Source organism: Bos indicus x Bos taurus, chromosome 3 (genome assembly GCF_003369695.1).
Source record: "Bos indicus x Bos taurus breed Angus x Brahman F1 hybrid chromosome 3, Bos_hybrid_MaternalHap_v2.0, whole genome shotgun sequence".
NCBI classification, from domain to species: Eukaryota; Metazoa; Chordata; class Mammalia; order Artiodactyla; family Bovidae; genus Bos; species Bos indicus x Bos taurus.
Genome location: NC_040078.1, coordinates 32,834,707 through 32,842,999, shown reverse-complemented (window position 1 = coordinate 32,842,999; position 8,293 = coordinate 32,834,707). Strand labels below are relative to the sequence as shown.

Genomic DNA, 8,293 nt, shown 5'->3' with positions numbered 1-8,293 from the left:
TTACTAAAGTTAAGTGATAACAAGGGGCATACATAAAATTAAAGGAGGGCAAGGGGACAAGAGAATGAATCTAGAGAAATGTGGTTAATGTGGGCTCTGGCTGCCATGCCAAAGAGCACCCGCCATCTGCACTTTTGACTGGGGTCTACTTCATGCATTTACTCATTTTTTTCAATAAAAATTTACAAAGCTATTCCCATGGCCTAGAGTTTGGGCAGTCAGTTGAATAATTGCGAGTTTATTGTCAAATTGATCTCCCCATATCTCCCGACTTGCCACCTTGAGACTCTCCATCCAAGTTGCCTAGGCCTGGTCAGTTCAGTTCAGTTCAGTCACTCAATCGTGTCTGACTCTTTGCGAACCCATAGACTGCAGCATGCCAGGCTTCCCTGTCTATCAACTTGTTCAAACTCATGTCCATAGAGTCGGTGATGTAATCCAACCATCTCATCCTCTGTTGTCCCCTTCTCCTCCTGCCTTCAATCTTTCCTAGCATCAGGGTCTTTTCCAAAGTCAGTTCTTCGCATCAGGTGGCCCAAGTATTGCAGTTCCAGCTTCAGCATCAGTCCTTCCAATGAATATTCAGGACTGATTTTCTTTAGGATGGACTGGTTGGATCTCCTTGCAGTCCAAGGGACTCTCAAGAGTTTTCTCCAACACCACGGTTCAAAAGTGTCAATTCTTTGGTGCTCAGCTTTCTCTATAGTCCAACTCTCACATCCATACATGATCACTGGAAAAACCATAGCCTTGCCTAGATCAACCTTTGTCAGCAAAGTAATGTCTCTGCTTTTTAATATGCTGTCTAAGTTGGTCATAACTTTCCTTCCAAGGAGCAAGTGTCTTTTAATTTCATGGCTGCAGTCACCATCTGCAGTGATTTTCGAGCCCCCCAAAATAAAGTCTATCATTGTTTCCATTGTTTCCCCATCTATTTGCCATGAGGTGATGGGACTGGATGCCAAGATCTTAGTTTTCTGAATGTTGAGTTTTAAGCCAACTTTTTCACTCTCCTCTTTCACTTTCATCAAGAAGCTCTTTAGTTCTTCTTCTCTTTCTGCAGTAAGGGTGGGGTAATCTGCATATCTGAGGTTATTGATATTTTTCCTGGCAATCTTGATTTCAGCTTGTGCTTCATCCAGCCAGGCAATTCACATGATGTACTCTGCGTATAAGTTAAATAAGCAGAGTGACAATATACATCCTTGAAGTATTCCTTTCCCAAATTGGAACCAGGCCTGGTACCCAGCTTTAAAGCCTTGATATGCAGTTGGCCTCAGATGTTGCTCCCTCTCCTTCCTGGATGAGGAGAGCTCCCTCTCCTTCCTGGTGGCCTGGACTGTGGTCGCATGAATGGGGTTTATGTGAAATCCAGCATGGAAAGAAGGACCGTCTGTACCTTTTCTTTTCTTAACGCCCAAACCATTCTTAGAAAATAATGGAAGGCCCTTGCTGCTGTTGCTGTGTGCACGCCCATCTGCCATCTGGTAGCTCCCTAGGCCTGTGGGCTGGATTAGTGGATATCTCTCAAAAGCAGGTCAGTGTCATGGCTAACAGCCATGGTCTCTAATTCAACCTGCCTGGGTTGAAAACTCAGCTCTGCCATTTACCAGCTTTGTGGCCTTGAGTAGGTTTGACTTAGCCTGTCTGTAAAGTGGGATGAATGACAACACCTTTCTCATAGAATTATTATAAGGAGTTGATAAGTTAGTATATGGAAAAAACTTGGAATGGCACCTGGAACACATTAGCTATTCACTTGGTGTTAGGTATTATTTCCTGTACCTTTATGACAAACTCTTGAATTGATTCCAGCTCATGATTTATAAAGGACCAGCCCCTATCATTTTTATGCCTCTAAAGTAATCCCACAAGGTGGCCTTCCTTGGCTTAGCAAGAAACTTTTTCTACAATGCTTTTCTCTAAGGTAGTGAGTGAGATTTAAAGAGGGAAAGTATAACTTTAAATTGGCCAAATTTTTCTATTTCTCTCCATTTCTTGGGCTATTATCTTTGTGCAAGCTACTTTGACCTTTAGTTTGAACCCTTTCCAGGTCCATGCATCCATTCTGATTTGCAACCCCTAAATTCTGTTCTCTGTTCAACAGGCAAAGGAATCTCTTTAAAATGTAAACGTGATCAAGTTACTTCTCTGATGAAAATATCCAATTTCTTCCTATTACTCTTGAGATAAAACCCAAAGGGTTTCCTCTGGGCTACAAGGCCCTGCATAATCTAGCTTGATTATTCTCTCTGGTAGTCAGCCATACCAAGCACAATTTCTACTTCCTTGTTTTTTTTTTCCTGCTGTCCCTTCTGTTTGAGTACTCCCTCCAGATCTTTGCATGGATGAAGCCTTATTATTCAGATCTCAGTTCAAACAGAGGCAGTGAAGGGGAATGGTCACAAGCATGACTTTAGAGCCAACCTGCCTGGATCAATAGATCTTGGGCTTCACCACTTTCTAGCTGTGTGACCTTGGAAAAGGTACTCAGCCTCTCTGTGCCCCAGTTTCCCCATCTGTGATAGGTGTGATAATAACACCTACATCATAGGATTTTTGGAGGTCTAAGTGTATTAGCATTTGCTTAAAAAAAAGTACAATTTGAATGTTTCTTTAAACAATTGAAATGTTGTTTCTGCAAAAAGTCATTCTTTGGCCTATTCCAAGTTATTACCTTCCCCATTTGGAAGGTGCTCAGTTGTGCCTGACCTTCTGTAACCCTTTGGACTGTAGCCCACCAGGCTCTGCTGTCCATGGGATTTTTCAGGCAAGAATATAGAAGTGGGTTGTCATTTCCTCCTCCAGAGGATCTTCCTGGCCCAGGGATCGCACCTGTGTCTCCCTCGTTGCAGGCAGATTCTTTACCCTCTGAGCCATGAGGGAAGCCCAAGGTTAGTATTCTCTGGCCCAAGAAAACATAAGAACTTAGTGCCTGGACAGGGACTTGAACCCTGGGCCCTCAGATTAAAAGTCTGATGCTCTACCAACTGAGCTACCCAGGCTCTAACAATGTGAAGGTGTCTCATTTTTCTTTTCTTTGTGGCACTTGCCATTTTCAGTGATCATTTGTTTGTGAATTGATTAGTTCCCCCACTAGATTTTTCATGGCAACAAAAATCTTATCTGTCTTATTCCTTAAGGATCTGTAATCCTGATTCTCAGAACAGAGTTTATGTTCTCAACAAACATTCATCAAATGAAAGAACTGGAGTTCAGATTGCTACCACTGTAGTGGCTTTTTATCTAGATATTTGACCTCATGCATAATATCTATACCTCCTTGCTGTTTGATGTACACACCAAACATTAATGCTGATTATCTTTGGGAGATGGGATTACAAGGGATTTATTTTTTCATTTTGTTCATCTATATTACTTTAAAAATAATGAGCATGAATATTTTGTAATTAATATAACTTTAAAATTAAATAATAAATTTAATTAATTTATTTAAATTATTAAAATAAATTATTAAATTTATTTATTTAAATTAAATTTAAATAAATATTTGTGAATGATTTAACACAGATTCATAGTGAGTATTTAATAAATAGCCAGTCTTATTACTACTAAGCTTTTCAATAAGCCTGAAAGGGCCTCCTTCCTCTGTGGCACTGAGCTGCTGACTCCTACCCCAATCTGAGGCTTGGGACTCAGTCACTACCAGACCCCAGCTGGAATGACCAGCCCACCTCTCCAGCCAGTTTCAGAAATTAGAATAAAAGTGAGCTGAGGGGCTTTCTCTTTTAGACCAGCTCCTTCTCACCCTTTGGAGCCCACGTTCGCCTCCGGATCCTGGTGGATGAGCTTTCAACATTGCTTAGTATGCACCTCACATCCTGCAGGGTGCAGAGAATATTAATATGGCAAATTCCATTGTTTATTTCCCTCCCAAATCATTTTCAGTGGTGAGGAAAGAGATCGTGCCCAGCTGCTGGAATGTAATCAGGAGCAGATCTGCACAGCTCTGGGAGATGGAGCTGATACAAAGCTGTGATTCTTCAGCTAGTGAATTTCCAGTATGAGGGCTTGCCCACCCCTCCCCAACATGGTGGATGGACCAAATGCTTATTATTTGTAGGCTGGGGAGGGAAGTGGGACACCCCTGGCACAGAGCCATGCACAGCTTGGTGGCTGATGATGCAGGAGGCAGGGGAGCTGGGGTGAGTCCTCATTTTTCATTAGGAATCCTATGGCTTTTATTGTCGTCAGACTATCTGTCAGGGTAGCCGGCTCTAGCCGGGGCTTCTGGGTCCTAACGACCTGCTTTCTATTTGGGCCCCACAGACTGTCCATGATCATGTCTTTGAAGGTTAGCTTGAAATAATTTGAAAGCCATTGTTGTTCCCAGAGAGCAAAGGAGAAATACAGTCTCTCAGAGCAGGTTAAGGATTCTGCAGCTTTCTCAAAGGGCTTCCCAGGTGGCGCAGTGGTAAAATGAATCTGCTTACCAATGCAAGACACACAGGTTCGATCCCTGCATCAGGAAGATCCCCTGAAGTAGGAAATGGCAACCCATTCCAGTATTCTTGCTTGGAGAATTCCATGAACAGAGGAGTCTGGCTTGGTTTTCTCAAAAATGGTGACTTACAGGCTGCGGCTATCTGGTCCATCCTACAAAGCAGAGAGTGTTGTGTGTAAGCACAAGAGCACTAGGGTCACGTTCTCTGAGTTCAAAGCCTGATTAGCTGTGTGTCCAAGGGCAAATCTCTGTGTTTTCACTGATGCACCTGTAAAACAGGGCTGGGACTCTGCCTCATTTTTGAGAAATTCAGGAACCTGCAGTTTGAAAGATTCCATGACTGCTATGTGGATTCTCAATCTAAAACTGATGTCACTATAAAATTCCAGAGGACAGGCCAGCAGGCATAATCTGGCAGTGTGGGGCCACTACCCCTGTACTAGTGTGCTCAGCTAGGGGTAGATTCCAGGCCGGAGCCACAGTCCAAAGTATTGCTTTGGGGCAAGGTGAGTGATTTCAGTCATGTCCGACTCTCTGAAACCCTATGGACTGTAGCCTGCCAGGCTCCTCTGTCCATGGGGATGCTCTGGAGTGGATTGCCATTCCCTGCTTCAAGGGATCTTCCCCACCCAAGGATCGAACCCGTGTCTCTTATGTCTCCTGCATTGGCAACCAGGATTTTACTACTAACACCACCTGGTATTGTTTTAATCATCTAAAATAAAGCCTGGAAAAGGAGAAACCTACCTACCACAGGTATCTATTCATGAAGACCAGAGCCAGTGGGGGAGATTCTAAGGATAAATTCTAGATTTTACCTTACAGCAACCTCATGCATTCATTTATTCATCCAGCAAATGAAACAATTTTTAAGAGGCTGCTGCTGTACAGTCCATCCTACAAAGCAGCGAGTGTCGTGTGTAAGCACAGAGGACTACGATCACATTCTCTGAGTTCAAAGCCTGATTAGCTGTGTGTCCAAGGGCAAATCTCTGTTTTTGCTGATGCATCTGTAAAACAGGGCTGGGACTCTTCCTCACAGGGTTTTGTGAAGAGAAAAGAAGGCAATCTATGTTCAGTGTTTAGCATATTTGGCACTTTCTAAATACTCCATGGAAAGTAAAAGTAGCTTTCACTTTTCACTCTTCTGTCCATGGGATTTTCCAGGCAGGGATACTGGAGTGGGTTTCCATTTCCTTCTCCAGGGGATCTTCCTGACCCAGGGATTGAATCTGGGTCTCCTGCATTGCAGGAAGATTCTTTACTGTCTGAGCCACCAGGGAATCCCAAATACTCCATAAATGATAGCTATTGTCATTATTTCTACAGGAGACACAGAGAAGTTAGTCTTGGTCCCTGACTTTGAGATGCTTGTATGAATGTGCACAGCTGGCAGCATGGCACAGATGACCAGTCCGGTTACCGTATTCCGGGGTAAGTGAGCTTTCCTTGTCACCTTGACACTAAAGTCCCAGCATTGGAGGCTGCTGCTGGTAGTGACCTGGCCTTGAACTAGATCTGGTGGCTCACGCCTCTGTCCTCACAGACATTCACTTCCCATACATCTTGCAGTGTTTGCCTTCTGCCACTTCCTACACTTTCCCCCCTTGAAACCTCCTCCTTTTCTTTCTTAAAGTAAAAATGTATCACCTGAAACAGAGGCTGAAAAATAGTCCAATCACTGTGGTTCAAAACCAAATTCCTTTTTGGTGGCACTTCTTGGTGAGTGGTTCCCTTCATGACCATGGGGCCTTCCTGGAGCAGAGATAAATGAGCCAATTTGGCTCTTATTTTATGTTTGGACCAAAATAAGTAGGAAATTCTGAATTATAATTTGTTTGTGTGATTATTAACTCATCTAAACATAAATTCCTCACAAACCATGGTGTTGAAGAGAAATTATTAACCAATCCATTATGTTTAACGTGCAGCTCTTTAAAAAAAAAAAGCCAGCTAGGACTTCTCTGGTGGTCCAGTGGCTAAGACTCTGAGCTCCCAATGCAGGGGGCCTGGGTTTGACCCCTGGTGAGGAAACTAGATCTCACACGCTGCAGCTAAAAGTTGGAGCAGCTAGATAAATAAATAATAAAATAAACAATTAAAAATTTAAAAAAAGCAGCTAATAATTCATCTTAGGGGCCAGTGAAAGTGCTGCTAGCAATAATAGCTAGTGTTTACGGACGACCTTCCTTGTGCCAATCACTCTTCTAAATATTATGTATATATGAAACCCACTTCATCCTCACATCTGCCCTGTGAGGTAGGTGCTGTAATTATCCCTTTTTACAGATGAAGAAAGTCATCTGTAAAAGTCACAGAGAGATTAAGAAGCTTGCCCTGTGTTTCACAGTCAAAACACATTAGGACCAGGATTCAAACCCAGGCAGATTGGTTCCAGAGTTGACGCTCTTAGCCTCCCAGTTACTCATTCATCATGTGTTTGTTGAGAACCCCCTTGATGCCAGGCACTGTGCTGAGTCCAGAGGGTTCAAAGGAAAACAGAACATAGCGCTTTCCTTTTAGGGGCTGAGTCTGGCTTGAGAGTTGAACACATAAACAAACAGAGCTTAGATTTGAACCCAACCATTCTGGATCCAGAGAGGGGTACTAAATGATGAGTAGGGATTTGCCTATCAGACAGAAAGGAATGAATGGGAAAGCTTTTCCTGGAAAACTGAAAGAAGCCAGACCAGACAAGGGTACCTCCAGATTGCTTTGTGCTGGTTTCCTTTCTTCCACCAAATCCTAGGGAGACTTCCCATTCCTAAACCCATACCATGATCCACTCAGGGATAAAACCAAAACCACCCAAAAGGGATATATCAAACCACATTAGCTTTTTGAGCAGGTCCTTACCTGACCTGAGCACAACAGTATCCTTGAGGCTCAGGTGCTGTTTGATCCCCTTGATATGTGGTTCCCTTTGGAGGGATTTGAGTTTTAATCTGTTTGATTTTTTCTTTTCCCTGAAGATTAAAATCCTCTCCCTCTTGCTCTTGAAATCTCAGATTACTCAGAGATGTGATCCACTACATTTCGCCTGGAGAAGGGGAGGAAGTGGGCTGTCGTCCTGGTGCCGGCTGGCATCTGGACTGCACCCCCCACCCCTCAACACACACCCAGGGAGAATGGCAGGAGGTCAGGTCAGGTCACACTTAGGATGTCCATTTTACTTTGAGGTTTCTTAGGAAGCTGACTTCACCCTTCTTTCAATCACCTGGTCAGATAGGTAGATTGCTGCAAGAAAAATCCTCTTGTTAATCCTCAGAGGCCCAAATGCAATATCTCACCCTCCTAGGCCTCCCCTGGAAGCAATAATACAATCTATAGTATTGGTGTGGCTCATATTGTGAGGCGAATAGCAAAAGAGAAGAGACTGGTGGGTGAAAAAATGATCTCTAGAGATTTGGGGAGACTGAAGTTGTCAACTTGGGAACCACATGATGTGGAAATCCTTCTTATTCTTTGATGGGTACCAGGCTGGCTTTATTTTTCTATTTCTATTATCTCTTCATTAAGAGGGCTTCCTAGGTAGCACAGTGGTAAAGAATCTGCCTATAATGCAGGAGACACCAGAGATGCAATTTCAATCCCTGCATCAGGAGGATCCCTTGGAACAGGAAATGGCAACCCACTGCAGTATTCTTGCCTGGAGAATCCCATGGACAGAAGAGGCTGGTGGGCTGAAGTCCACAGAGTCTCATAGCCTCATCCATCTCCTCTACGATGAGTAAATCTTTTGCTGTAGTCCTGTCCTCTTACCCCAGGGTCCAATGCCTGGTGTGAATATCTATTTATGAATCTCACTGTCCATCTAAACCTGACAAG

General features: G+C 43.4%; 1 non-coding gene across 1 annotated transcript; it reads right to left on the bottom strand.

Moving 5' to 3' along the window:
- Positions 1 to 2,932: 2,932 nt before the first annotated feature.
- TRNAK-UUU lies at positions 2,933 to 3,005 on the bottom strand. The gene has a single exon. It is a non-coding gene; the product is annotated as a tRNA-Lys (tRNA).
- Positions 3,006 to 8,293: the final 5,288 nt, after the last annotated feature.